At 37.4% G+C, this 15,868-nt stretch overlaps 1 long non-coding RNA gene across 1 annotated transcript; it reads right to left on the reverse strand.

The window, feature by feature from the left end:
- Positions 1-484: 484 nt before the first annotated feature.
- On the reverse strand, positions 485-6,299 carry LOC148803896 (uncharacterized). The gene is made up of 3 exons (XR_016077598.1): positions 6,075-6,299; positions 5,901-5,966; positions 485-896 (listed from the first exon to the last, which is right to left on the reverse strand). It is a non-coding gene; the product is annotated as an uncharacterized LOC148803896 (long non-coding RNA).
- Positions 6,300-15,868: the final 9,569 nt, after the last annotated feature.

The raw sequence follows: 15,868 nt of genomic DNA on the forward strand, positions 1-15,868 counted from the left end.
TAAAAGTTGTGGATCTTTCTTTCATATTTCTGATGTCTCTTGAATTATTCAAATCGGAGTCCGTAATTGAGAGTTATGCCCAGATTACTGAATGGTGCCGAAACTGTGCAAAATCATCCGATTTGTCTTATTTTCTTCCAATTGCCTTCTTACTTGCCCTGAATCGAAATACAAAAGTAATGAGTCCAATTAAATGCTAAATTAATGAAAAAGAGAGAATATTTGAGGATAAAAATAGGGTATTTTTTAGTCTCATCAATTATTCTCATATGACTCCCAAAGCAATGGACTTAAACTTGTAGAAACACTTTGAACCTTCAAAGTTTGATTCATTGTTTCAGATGATTGTTGAATTGCTTTCTAGCATGAGAAAGAAGGGGCAATTGCCATTTTAAAAATTATATTCTTCCTGAAGTTAAGTTTTGAACCTCAATGAATTGAATTATTCTGGGGTGATGGATGTAAGCATGGAACCATGAAAACCTTACCATTATGATAGACAGGACCTTCATTCACAGTCCAACTGTATTTCAGTATTGAAAAATTATTGATATACAAGCTATTCTGGACGTCTATCAAGTTCAAATAACAGAGGTTGAAGATGTCCAATATGTGATGACCTACTATCAGAAAGTATGTAAATCTCCAAAGCTTTTTGGGTCCTGGTTCATAGAAATCTTAGCCATAGTCAAGCGACAGACCCTCTGAAGCATGGCACAATCTCCAAATGTGAGATGATCTTGCACTTGTCAGAACACATAGTATAATCACCCCATCATAATTACCCCGCACCCGATTAGAGGTGCGAGAAGAGTATGATTTTGTTGGAGCGGCCAGAGTGAAATAGTTCTGTCAACTAGGAAAAGCCAATCCCAAATATGTAAAGAGAGACACACCTGCCACAAAACATAACAATGAAAACAAACACCAATGAATAGATGCAGTTAGCAGAAAATTATAAATATGATATTTGCAGCAGGTAGCTGCCAGCTGGTATGATGGACATAGACTGATTGAATTATAGAGGCTTAATATATAGAAATATTCATGATCTAACATAACGAAAAGGTTGCAACTCCAAAGACAAAGAATACATGGATTGAAATGTGCATTCATATTAGTAAAGAGTTTCCAGACTCTCCGAAACCCTGGGATGCTGATGCTTTATTGCTGCAGTCTGGTGGCTCCTTTGGAAAAAAGATGCTGGATGCTAGCCTTTATGATCATTTTTGAAAAATCCCATTGTTGATCTTGCCATGGACTGGCAAGCCTTCCCTATCTTCAATCTTAATATCTAAGTTATTCTAAAGGGCCTCCATGTTGCTCTCTTTCATAGTTTCCAACTGATTCAGTTTACTACAAATCCAATACAATCGAGCAATGCACCTCGGAAAGTTTGGATAATTCATGCAATCTGTTGTGAAGCAGAGACTTGCACATTATGCCACCACCCCCCACCCCCACCCCCTCTCTCTCACACACTTTTTTTAAAGAATAAATAGAAAATCCATTAAGGCTGTATTTAGTTTGAAGGAAAAGGTAGGAAACCTTTACAAACCTTGCCTAAAAGAAAAAGAGAAAGGTGACAAGAAAATCACCCAAGTGAAAAGACAAACACTAATACAACTTATACCCAGCAACACCAAAATACAAAATCAATCAAAACACAAAATCCATTGATGAATGATGTTACAGTTTCCATAACATCAAAAATCATTTTCTTAGAACTGTTTATACTTGAGGTAGTGTTGTCAAATGCAGTGAAGTGATGACTAGTCATTTGGGCCTCTTTAATCGGTGTCTAAGTACTGATTAGTTTGCTTGAGAAATGATATATTCTAAATTTGTTATTGATGTCACTCATTTATTAAAATAAAAAAATTAAGTTATTGATGTTATCCCATAAATAAGTTTGTTAGAGAATAAAATCTTATTCAAGGACCCTTAAAAGCACAAGGAGAATTTTGCACCTGAGGCGTGCAAGGCGAGGCATATGCCTTTTCGAAGCAAGGTGCAAAAATGCAAAAAATAAAAAAAATAAAAGCTAAAAATTTTAAAAAATAAAATATATTAAATAAAAGGATAAATTACAAAGACTTTCCCTGTATTATGGGGTTTGTGACAAAGACTCCCCTACACTTTGTTTTGCGACAAAGACTCTCATGTACTATGACCGAAAGACAAAGATCCCCCTTTCATTAACTTTCCGTTCAAATCCACCTTATAATAATTTTTAATCTCCATATTACCCTTGTAATAACTATTCAGACAATTGGGGAAAAACACTATTCATCATCCCCGATCTCGTACAATAATCCCATCTCATATTCCTTCACATTTTTCTCTTTCTCCCTCTCTCTTAGATTCCTTTACATCCACCGGCGACTTCACAAGCTCATATTGGGCTTCGACACAGAATGGAAACCGAGTTTTAATCGGCGTGTCCCTAATCTAGTCGGCATTCTATAACTGTGCGTGGAATTCCAAATGACGGAGGAAACCATAATTTCTATGTACCCAAGCAACGATGGCTCCAATACCTAAACGCATAGATGATAAATCCCAAAACAAAAGTTATCAAGATTTACATTCTAATCCCCAAACAGCAAAAACAGGAAACGAGTAATAGTTTCCTCATTTCCTCCGCCTGGGCTCTATTTGCCGTATAATGCAGCTCATGAGGTGACGGGGGAATCCGACGCTTGACAACGCCATTGGATGGTTTACCTGTAAAAGTTTTCTTCGCAGAAACCTATTGACTCCGCTTCGGCTTCTATGCCTAGAAGCCTCTACCGTTGTAGGCACCGCTGAAGGTTTCTTCTCCTTCGAGCTCGAAGAGGAGAGAGATATCGATGAAGACTTCTTCTCTTTAGCAGGAGAGAAGGAAATCGAAGACCAAAACTTCTCTTATTGTTCCCTCTCCCTACTTTTACTTCGGTAGAGGAAGTCCTTCAAAAAGACCCATCTCTTCAAGAGCCTTCTGGAAGAGGACGACTTGGATGAAGAAGCAGAAACGGAAGGCGTGATTCCCGTCGATGGAGTTTCAGCCTGTTTATTCTCAGTATCCTCCAGGTCTAGAGGATGAAGCTCGCCAGCACGTCGTAGCCCTCCTGTGCACAGATCCACTGCGTAACCTCAAATCTCTCCCTCTCGTCAATGACTCCTCGCGTTTCTCGAACTATGTTTCTCTCGACTACTTACCTTCCTCATCCTTGTCTTCGACTTCAAGATCCAGCAGCGGAGCTAAGATCTGAGGCCTCTGCAAGTGAGAAGATAGCTTCATTGGCCGGTAGGCTGCTAACAGATTCGGCTCACCGCTCACAGCTTCGGCGGTGGTCGAGTGTGGACCTGCTTTGCTCTCATCGTCGTCGTCGTCTTCAGCTTCCTCCACGTCCGCTTCACTGTGCTCGTCGTCTTCGTTGCCGTCGGTGGCAGCGGTGCGGTGTGTTTGGAGCTGTGACATGCTTGTGCGGGGCCGCTTATATCGTTGTCGTATACCTTCCGCAAGGGCACCTGGACCGAAAGGGACTACTACTGGTAATTGCAGATGTTTCTCTCCTCCCCTTTCTTCTTCCAGCTTAACCTTCCCCTTTACTCTCTCTCTGGTATCTCTACTGCAAAATTTGGATTTAGCCGAGTGTGGGAAAAGAGAGAGAGAGAGCGAGAGCGAGTATGTATTATATTATAAAATACAAAAGTGGCCTTGTGTGCTTGTCGGCTGATTATTCGGACAATGAGATGTGGCAACTATGGTCGAGTGGAACGGAAAACTGAGTAAAGCCGAAAGAAGAAAGGGAAAGGGGAAGAAGAGAGATCGGGGGAGAGAGAGAAATGTGAAAGGATCTGGGGTAGAATGGATTACCGTACTGTTCATGTGTCTTCAGGTTGGGGAAGATGAATAGTGTTTTTTTAAGCATTGTCCAAAATAGTTATTAGAAGGGTAATATGGGTATTAAAAAAATTATAGCGGTGGATTTTAACAAAAAACTAACGGAAGGGGTTTTTGTCTCACAGTCATAGTACAAGGGGTTTTTTGTCGCAAAACAAATTACAGGGGTCTTTGTCACAGACCCCATAGTACGAGGGGTCTTTGTAATTTACCCTAAATAAAAATATAAACTTAAATTTTAAAATAAATAATTTGAAAAAAAAAATACTATCTCAAATTAAAATACATAAACATAACATGTAAAACATATTTAAAATGAAAATTTAAAAATAAAATCAAGCATTACATATAAAACATATTCAAGCATGTAAAGCTCTCAATCTCTTTATTTTTTCCCAAATTGTGTTACTTAAAATATCCAATGTGACGTTAAACATTATGCATTCCTAGCTTTACGAGCCACCTTTGTATCAAGCCCTTCAACGCAAGCCCAAACAAGTCTATATTAGGGCCTTAAATTCTTAAATCCTATAAAAAAAGATTTTATAATTTTAATTTTTTTGAAAACATCTTTTATTAAAATGAAATTTTTTATTATAATGAATGAATGAGTAAAATTAACAAATAGGGGTTTTTGGAGCTTTTGTGAGTGAATGACATAAATAAACAGAAAAAAAAAATGCACAAATTTTCTAAAGGCACATGCCTAGGGTAAAGCACAAGAAACACCAGGTGTACGCCTTTTGAAAATGTGCTAAAGCTTGCATCATTAAATCACTGCAGGAACCTCACCTAACTGCTTAAGATTTTATGTTGAACTGTTACTTGAGATGGCATTATAGCTTGTTCAAACAAGTGGTATAGTGTTTGATCTGTGTTGCCCTCGTTATAATTAATTACATTTTAGAACAAGGCATAGGTGGACGTGTTGTTTTAGAGAACAAAAACTTATTCAGGGACCTTACATAACAGTTTAACCTTTTAGGTTGAACGGTTCCTTGGCAAAGTTAATATAGATTGCAAATATGAAACAAAAAGAATGATATTAAACATTTGGTTTACGGTCTTTGTTTTTAAAAAGAAGATAAAAAAAGTTAATCAACCAAATGTATTCCTTCACAAATACTTGAACCAACGGTACATATAAGAATAATGAAAACATTATTGTGTTATTTTAAATAATTAGAAATAAATGCAAAAGAACCTTCGGTTTAGTCATTAATTGACTAGTTATCCTAGGTTGTGACCACATTGTAGTAGTGACCGGCTAATTTGGGATGCATTCGGTTTAGTCCTTAATTGACCAATCGATGATTAGTTGATACTTTGATAACATTGTAACAAGAAGAATGTCTTTAAGAAAGGAGACGCCTAATATGGGCTTTTGAAAGTTAGTTAAACAATGTCAAAATTTTCAAATAAATAAAGATTAAAATTGGGATTAAAGGCCATCTCAATTCGAGGTAGCTAATATGGGCTCTAAGTTCTGGCTTCAGATCATGATTTCGGGATTAAAGGCCATCTCAATTCGAGGTAGCTAATAGTCCAAAAATTGGGATTGGATTCTAACGTGTCTTTCTATGTACCGATCTGCCTATAGGCAATTTCAATGGCTTACACTACATATGAGCTTAGAAAAAAACAGGGTTGTTATGGGTTCAGGTTATATAAGATATCCTCTATAACGTAGAACTACAAGCATGGAAGCAGAGAAAAATAATAAGAATGATGCATAACGTCAACATATCAATGCCGTCAAGAGTTCCATAAACCAAAAAGGAACATTATATTATTAGTTAAAAATTCCAAGTCATCCAATCAATAGCTAATGAAAAAGAAGTACAGTAGTCATGAATCATACTCCATAACACGTTAAGAACCAATCCTGGAACTACGAACAAACAATAAAGATTAGAAAGCACAAGTACAGCAAAAAAAAATAATCATTGATTCATGAAGATAGAAAACCGAGAAGGGAAAAAAGCAAGAAACGGAGATCTAGAGATCTAACCTCACTGTAGCCGGATTGTATTCTGAAGGAGCTTTCTTATACAAAGATTTCACGCGAAAAAAAACACTTTCAAGAAAAAAAAAAAATCAAAACCGGAAGTAGCGAGAGGCGGAGGTATAAATGTAATATATTAGATTTGATTCAGAAAGATGGAGATGATTGTAGAAAGGTTACCGGTGAAGATGGTGTAAAACAGAATTGGGCAAATTCGTCGCCTTGATTACTTTATCCTACCAATCGCGCAAATGCTGCTGCTGGTGGTTACTTATGAGCGAGCAATGGGGCGGTCCGCCGCGGCCCTTGATTTTCTCTCGCCTCATTACAGCTGTAGATCTGCCATGTTGGCATGTTCCCAATATACACTTATACAGTATCATATTTATGTCTTCATTCAGTGCAGAGCCCGTTCGAAACATCTTACAACCTTGTATTCGAAATATCTCCCTACTTATATGCTTCATTTCATATTCTCTCGTGAATAAATATTTTCAAGTACGGAGATCTTTCATATGCACAGCCAAATATGCTGTGAGGTTTGTGTGAAGCGTGTTATGTGAGAACATGTCTAAACTCCAATTCTTCGGCAATTCTTATTTTTCCTTTTTCTGTTTTCAGTCATTATTTACCATAAAGGTGCACATGCTTTATATGTGGCAATAATTAGTAATAATATCTATTAGTATTATCTATATCTATATTGCTGCAAAAGTGTGAATGCATTCTTAGGTTTCTAAATTTTTTTAAATTAAAACATCCCTACTTTTGAATTTGGTCTCTCTATATTATGAGGGTATAAATTGTAATTTGGATATTAATTTTTAGTATATTTCATTTTCTCATTAAGTCTCATTTAATTCATTAACTATTATTCTCTCTCATTTAATTCTTTATGGGAAATTGTCTAAAATCCACTATGACTTTTTAGTATTTATCTTAAGCTCAATATAACTTTTCAAAACATCTAGGGAACCCCATGTCAATGAGATTTTATTTTCCAAAACTCACCATCCATTACTGTATATTAGCAGAAATTGTCCACATCAGCAAAAATGCAATTTTCATGACCAAACCACCCTTGAATGGCAAGTAGGTCTTGTTAAACATATTTTTATGATTAAAATGCCCTTAAGTGCCAAACCGCCTTATATATAAGATTTCTACTCATTGAGAGACATTTTGCTCTCATTGTGCTACTTGAAAGTATTCCAAGGAAGCTGAAAAATGGGTTTTGAGTCAAATAATAACTAGGGTATTTCTAAAATATTGAAAAATGAGTTAAATATAATAAAGGGTAAATTGGCAATTTACTAACACCCATTACTCTGTTTAGCATTAAGTTACTGTTAATGTTATTCTTAGTTTAAGAGAAATGCTTAAAAGTCATGATGAGTTTTAGACAATTTCCCATTCTATTTTGATAAGGGCATATTTGGCCCTCTAGTGACAGTGTGCCATATGGCAATCCTAGAATTGTTGCATGACACCCCAGCACCACGTAGGCGATGACTTGCCTTAGCCAAAATGATAGAGACCCAATTGTCAACCTACTAGAAACCTAGCTAGTGACCTACCTCCGCCAACCTGATGACCTACCTCCACCGACCTGGTGACCTACCTTCGCCGACCTGACGACCTACCTCCGCCAACCTGGTGACCTACCTCCGCCGACCTGACGACCTACCTCCACCGACCTGGTGACCTTCCTCTGGTGACCTGGTGACCTACCTCCGCTAACCTAGCGACCTACCTCTGCCAACCTGGCGACCTACCTCCGTCGACCTAGCATCCTACCTCTGGTGGCCTAATGGAGACCCAACTGGCGACCTCATACACAAGTCGAGCACCTTAGCAGGGCGGCTAGCAATACCTCGTCCAAGGCCGACCTATATACCTCATCGTTACTTGTCGACCTATGGTACCTCGTCAGTACTGATCGAAGTGGCTTTGGCGTAGGTAGCGGCCTCCTCGAGGACTTTTCGACTTGACTGAAGTCCAGGTAGCGACCTGCGAGACGTGCTCGTTGACCTCTCCTTAAACAAGTTACTATTTCCAACTTCTTTGGGACCACGACGCTTGACCATTACACCTGTTTTTCGTATCATCCACATCGGAGTTGATTGAACGGACTCTATCCCTCTCCTCCGAACATGGTGAACGCAGTTTCCCAGGAATCTCGAACGCGTTATAGGAAGCTCCCGATTTCTTACTCCTATATAAAGGTCTCATTTCCAACCTCAAAGGGTATGTGCAATTTAGCTCTTGCAGCTCTTTAGCTCTCTCTTAAAAATCTCTAGTTCGGTGACTTAAACATCAAAGTGTCCACCTTGGGTAAAGCAACCTGGGCACTCTAATACTGTCTCTCTACATGTCTCCCCAACGAACTAGCCAGCTCGGCGTCAGAGTCATCTATCAGCAAGGAATTGTCTAGCTCGGCATCCGAGTCACCTTCCAGCAGAGAGCTGTCAGATCGTGCATCATCAATATTTAAGGTATTTTTATCTATTATCATTAAATTTCACCAATTAAATCCATGAACACATTAATAGTATAAAACCTATATTTTAAAGATCAAATAATAACTAAACCAGTTTTTCTAAGTGGCAAATAACTAGTTTTACCATTTAGGTCAAATAAATGAATCCATGATGTCATAATTAAATACTAAAAATATAAAAGTAGATAAAAATATATAAATAGAAAAATTAGAAAATTTTAGGCACATCACTAATTATATATTTGTCATATTAAACAAAGATATATATGATAAATAAAACACATTTTTATTAATGATGGAAATGAGATACAAAAATTAAAATGAATCCATAAATGAAACCATTTTTCTTTCCTAAGTGGTAGTCAGATCATTGGACCAACCCATGATGTCATAGTTCGATAATATATTTAAAAAAATAGAAAATACAAAAAATTACATAAATACATAAAGTAAAAAATTTTAAACACATATCTAATATTATATATTAGTTCATATTAGAAAAGATAAGTGTGATAAACAAGAATTATACCCTTACTGTCTAACTATTGTATTATATTACCCCCTAAACTTTCTAACAATTGATTAAAACCTCCAAAACACTAACATCATTAACGAAATGGCGAAAAAGACCATTTTACTCATTATTTTCTTTCAAATTTCCACAATGAAACATAAAAAAGTGGAGAAAGAGAAAGTCTTGAACAAGGAAAATGAAAGATTCACGAAGAACGACCGACAGCATCCCCACGCAACGAAGGCAAACCAACGCCACAAGGAAGAGTAAGTCTCCAAGCAACCACCCCTTCCTTCCTCTTCTCTCCCCTCCAACTCCACAACCAAAGCAACTACCTTCCTCTTTCCTCTCTCTCTCTCTCTCTCTCTACCTGTCAAAGAGAAGTTTCAAGCGATGAATTTCGGCAAAAGCCCCGAAAACTAAACCCCCACCGCAACCTATTCCTCCGCCTCGTCAGCGAACTCCGACACCTTGTCACTGAAAACCATCAAAGCCAATTGAAGTTATAGAGAGATGCTCCTCTGAAGTCCGAACCGATCCTTTACACTGTCGGATTGGCCTTGAGCGACAACGAAAATCATAGTACTTCGAAATCCAATGTTCTACTATATCACCTCCAAACATGTATTAATGTGTTCATAGCAGCATCGTCTCCACTTATATCTCTGCCTCCCTCTTCTCATAATATCGAGGTACAGCAGTCAAACTTCTTTCACTCATCAATATAATTTCTTATATCTGTGTTCAAATTCCGACTCCGAGCTTTGATTTCGACTAAATTTGGGGGTGGTGAAAATGCAGAGATACAATGAGGAAGCGAAGGTGGTGGTGAATGTGACGATGGAAGGAAGTCCGGGACCTATTCGAACCATGGCGGCATTGCAAGGTCAGAGCCTTCGTTCTCTACTGTCGTTCGATCACTGGCCCACCACCGCCTGGTCCATTCCTATATCGCCACCATAGTTTAGGTAGCGGCCCATGGTTCCACCAACCCACTGTTAAAGTCACCTGTATCGCCCTAGTTCTCTACTATTAGAGCCCTCTTCTCTACTGTTAGAGCCCTCTTCTCCACTATTGTGCAGTAGTGGAGAAGATTTTTGTCTCCCAATTGTGGAGTCACCTAGTCCATTCATGTCATATGTGATAGGTGGAGCCTACCAATCGGGTCATTGAAAATGGGGCTCTGTCCACTGCAACTCCCTTGTTTGCCTTATGGTGAACCGAAAAAGAAGCTTAGTGAACTCACCGGAAAACGACTTTCAAAGTAGTTTTGGTAATAGAAAAATAGGGGCGTCGATTAGAAGCTTAGAGAGAGAGAGAATCGATGAGAAAGAGGAGAGAGAGTTCAGAGTAGGAAGAGGTCGATGCTGCTACTTGGGTATCGAGAGGGATGGAGGGTAGTATTGGATTTAAAAAAAATTGTGTCACTTGGTGTCACATGTGTACTGATTTTGAGGATCATTAACGGATGTTAATGGTAGGGGTAGAGCTAGTCAATTGTCACAAAACACTTAGTGGTTCTATAAGACAATAGAGGTATAGTTTGTCAATTAGCTAAATAGTAAGGGTAGTTTAAGAAATTTGTCCATTTTAAAATTGTCTCAAACTATGATGTAAATGCCACTTTAAGGCAAAAACATATAATGTTATTGAAAAAGCCATTTTTGACCCTAAAGCTTAAAAAAGACCACTTTCATAAAGTTAATTAACTAAGGTGGCGTTTGATAAATCTGAAACCTGAAATTTGAAAAGTTAAAAATATATTATTTCAATCTAAAATCTGAAAAAAAAAAGCATGTGCTTTTCTACTTTTTAGAGGCTCTAAATCCATAAATTTGTTTGTGTTAGATCAACTCTTTACCATCTGAAATTTATTGATTTTTACTATTTTACTCCTAGAACATACTATTTGGAAATGTTGAGTTCAATTCGCATTATCTCATAAAAATTCCTTTTTCAAATTCAAAATAATATTGAAACAATATAAATAATAAATAATAAATTAAGAATTAAGAATTACAAATTACAAATTAATAAATGAAATGATTAAAATTAAAAAATAAATAATGACTATAAAAAGATTAAAATAATTAATAATTAATAATTATTTACTTTAGGCCACATTTGAAATGCGTTTGAGTGCATGAAGTGACGAACTTGAGTCTTAAAAATTCATATCTGAAAAAAAAAATTCAGATCATATTTCAGATGCAACACCAAATAAGCATTGCATCTAAAAAGCAAATATTTCAAACTTCGGGCATCTGAAAAGTTTTATCAAACACCACCTAAGTTAACTAAATTACACTAATTAAGATGATTAAGGAAACTAACAAACTATGTAAATTACGCAAATGAATAAGTAAATTAAATTAATTAAAGAAACTAAGCTAATTAAGTAAAATCTAAATAAGTAAATTAAGACTCAATTAAGCAATATTTTAAAATTTGACCCCTAAATAAAACCACTTTGGCCACTAGTTTACAAGTCAACTTTTCGATCTTCCAATCTGAATAAATTAGCATGTGACAACTAAATAAAAGTTAAAAGATAAAAAATAATTGAATTAAAAAAACTACCCAAAAACCATTTTTGGGTCAAACATATTGACATTTCGACTGTCCATCACTAACCAATTCAGTACTTGTCGTGGTTCCTCTTGTTGGCTTGTGTCTTCATCTTCTCGGGCCATCGGACGTAGCTGCGGTCACAGATTTGCATCAAAACCTCAGACCGCGGTGTGTTCAGCGACGTGAAGTTCCGATAGGTCGCGGAGGTGCAGAGGTGTCTGTGGTCTATGATCGGGTCTGCGGTCTTGGATCTTATGGTCCCGGTCTGAATTTTTTGACTTCCGCTCCTCAGTATCTCTCCTTTTCTTGTCAGGACTCTCCTCCTCATCCCGTAGTTGTGTTTGCTCTTCTTCTGCATTGATGTTTTCTGCGCATGGCTCATCAGTGCAACTAGGGCTTGCGGAGGGTTCTTGGAGATGGAGAAGTTGAATGGTGATGGGCAGAGGCCATGTTGAATAGCGGTGACAACCACAGACTGGTTCAGGTTTCTAACCTGTAATGCCTCTTTGTTGAATCTCGCCAAGTAGTACTTGAGAGTTTTGGCTTTCCTCTGGCGTACATGTATAAGGCCGGCCGAGGTCTTCCAGTGCTTTTAACTCATTGTGAACTGTACACGGAACTAAATTTCCAATTGCTCCCATGACGCTATGGAACGTGGAGGCAAAGAGGAATACCAAGTTAGGGTTGGACCTATGAGGGTGGCCACTAGGGCTTTGCACATCAAGCCCTCGAAAAATCTGTGCAACATTAGCTGAGCCTTCAATGCCTCGATGTGATCAGTAGGATCAGTATTCTCATCGTACTTGTCAAGCTGAGGTGCCCGTCATCCTGTGGGAGGCACCTTGTCCACAATCTCTTGAGTGAAAGATGGTTCCTTGGCGGTTGGCGCAGCTAGTTACGCGGGCTGATCTACAACTGGCGCTATGCTTCTTTGGCCTTGGCTGTGCTCCAGCTCTTCCAAGTGTTGTCGGAGTTCCCAAATCTCGTTATCCCTATGGTCCAGGGCCGCGGTGTGTGTTTCCCTTTCCTTCTTAGGGCGCGCAGTGCGGTCTTTCACGGAGCTGGACTCGGCAACGAAGACCACGCGGGGCGGTGTTCATCTACCAAGCCTTTCTTTGGCAAGGATCTGTATGGTTTGGTGCGTTCTGCTGTGAGAGAGGATGAAGGGGGCCGACCTTCTCGCTATATCTTGCTTTTCTTGGTTGGATTGTGCTATACCCTTGTCTGCCCGGCGCGCTTTGGGGTCCTCGAGGCGAGGATCATCCTTCGTACACGTCAGGGCATGAGGGGGGGTGGCCTCGTCGGGCGATGCTGCGGATCCTAAGTTCTGCATCATTTCGAAGATCTTGTCGACCTTCCCTTCCATTGCCTAGAATCGCGCGGGGTCGACCGTGGCTAGGCTTTGTTGGGTTTTTTGGCATGTAGAGCTGTGGCGACAAGATTCTCGAGATGGGAATCGGCCTGTCGATCGTTCGGACTGGTTCTTTGTCATCTTGATCGCTTTCTTGACTGCGTGGTAAGGAATGAAGGATTTTCAGGAAATGTTTTTTGTGCGTACCCCATAGCGGCGCCAATCTGATGCTGCTCAATCCAAAGTGGTGCACGAACTGAGGAGAGCAACCAGATAGTCCTTGCCAACAAGGCGGTGCCAAGATAGAAAGACGGGGCCGCGCTTCAAGACTTGTGATCAAGAAAGGAGAAGTCAGAGGCCCGAGGAGTTATCCCCGGGTAGGTACTCCGACGCTTAAGTCAGTAGGAGGTGATGGATGGTCGGGTTGAGCTATAGGGATGTTGGTCCGAGCAGAATAGCAGTATGGGTGTTAGAAGTTGGAATCCCTTACCTTGAGCATGGAATACCTTTTTATAGCCAAAAATCCGTCTCCTGGTCGGATTGGGCTACCGGGGTTGTCAGGATGAGGTTCCCCACCGAGGTATTTGGGATAGAGTCCTAATCCCCCAGTGGGGTTGTCCTCCTTATTCTTCCTTATCCGTAGTTACACTTATTCGCATGATGTGTGGCTGACATGGCTGAGAAGATGAAATGGGGGGCCACAGTAATCGCATAGCCCGGCCTAGGCCACAGAATGAATGAATGCTGTGGAATTGACCAATCTATACCGATGTGACTGGACTGACCGGGCGATGACTAGGCAGCCACATGTCTCTTTGTACCAACTCAACCATCACCCAAACAGTCACACATGAGATTGGGGATATCGTATTGACCAAGGTTCTAAATATTGATACACCCTTGATTAGACGTATCGGGTGTTTCAACCAAATTCAGATTTATATGTTGTTCATGGGAAGATGTTCCCATCATGCGATGATGTGCTGTGAGGAGCAAATCCCAACTCGTTTCAACTCTTTTTGTTTTTAATTTTTCTTTTCAAAAATTTGTCGCATAGTTTTGATCCTTATTGACAATGACATCCTCCCTTAGATTTGAGATTAATTGCCCTTGCTTGAAACCTAGGGCAATTGCTTTGCTGCTGATTTACAGAAAAAAAAAAAAAAAAAAACAAAAAAAAAAATCTAAATTCGAATCATTTGCTCAACAATATAGATTATAGACCTAAACCCACTACAATTCTAACTGGATTAGATTTGAATCAGATATTAGAATCGGATCTGATTAAATATACTCTTTATCGAATTCGCTACACGTGTCACGCGAACGCCCATACGCGTGCTCTCTTACTAAAGAAATAGAATTTCAAGGATTTGAACGCACGTCAAACAGGCAAGAGAAAGCCTAAGATTCACGCCTATAAGCCACTACACAATTCCATCTTTTATGGTCATAAAAAAATGCATAAAAGTCTTACTTTTTCACAATTCAAATAAACAATACATATTACGGTTAAGTTTAACTAAAATTTAAAAAAAGTAATATTTAAAATCATTATTTTATAAAATAATAGAAATAAATAATATATCAAATCCACATTTATATCAAACTATTATTTGAATTTCAAAAAAATTATAAAAATATAATATTAATAAGGGAATAATTATTTTAGTACTTAAATTTTATAAATTTGTACATGATATATATATATATATATAAAATAAAAGCATTGTTTACAAAATATTCAAGAATATAATCTTAAATTGAATCTATCAAATCTATTAATCTACATTTATACCAGAAAAAAAAAAGATTTTTAATTAGAAAATTATAGGAATAAAAATATAATTAATAATGGAATAATCATTTTAAAAGTTAAAAATTATGAATTTACATATGATATGTATCTTAAAAATTTTAATAGATTTTAATATATTTTAAGTTGAGACTATACGTTTTATAAATTATTAATGGATATTTTAATTAAAAATAGTAAAATAAAAAATAATTTATATAATAATTAAAATATAATAGGAAAATATGTTTTGCATTTTCGACTCTTGATTGATACATTATCAATAAAATTGCGTGATATCTATGCATCATATTATATTAATTGTAATATATTTTTTTCATATACATCGTTAAAATATACATTTTCTATATATTTATACATTATTTATGGTTATTTGACCTAAAATTTAATATTATTAATGTATTATGAAATTTTTATGTGTTTTTCTAGCATATTCAGATTTTTTGTCTGCATCCATTCATTTCCAAAGCATATCTATATCCATATCCGTATCCAAATTATCCGATATGATACTCGATGCCGATACTTTAATCCTTGCCATAAACGGATCTGATGACCTCTTAGAGAAGTCATGTGCAAATGCAACTATACTCAGTAAAGAACACTATTCAACAATGGTTGGTACTGAGAAGGGATCTTTTAGCTTGGAGGTGGCATGGGAACATGGATATATACAAAAATAAGAAAATTAAACTAAAGCCAATTAATGCTTTCCTCTAATTCATTTCATTCTCGATTCTAAAGCAATGGACACTCGAAAGGTCACACTCACGTCCGTTCAATTTACCTTCACTCACCCAAAGCCAGTTCAAACTTTAATCCATGTCTATGGTTTTACATTAAGGCTGAGTTTGGAAAGTAGTACAACAAACATGAGAGTGTAAAATTTTATTGGGAGAATGACGGTTTGGCCTAGGGTCAGAATTTTTATGCTCAAAGTATAGTTGGGGTTTAAGTTAATTGTACTGTGGGCATTGACGTATAAAGGGGGTTTTTGATATATTGAATGTTGATAGTTCTGAGGTAAAAATCAGAAATCTGCATTGGGCCTGTCTGTATTTTTTCATATATTTTATATTGTTTTGTATGTATTTATATTATATATTTGTATTTATACCTAAATTATAATGCAAATGAATTTATACTGATACAAAATCATGACAGTGTAAATGATTTGAATATAAGTTCTGACATATTTTTGTTTTAAACTAAAGTAAAATAA

This window comes from Nelumbo nucifera, chromosome 1 (assembly GCF_055504915.1).
Source record: "Nelumbo nucifera cultivar China Antique chromosome 1, China Antique-T2T, whole genome shotgun sequence".
NCBI lineage: Eukaryota > Viridiplantae > Streptophyta > Magnoliopsida > Proteales > Nelumbonaceae > Nelumbo > Nelumbo nucifera.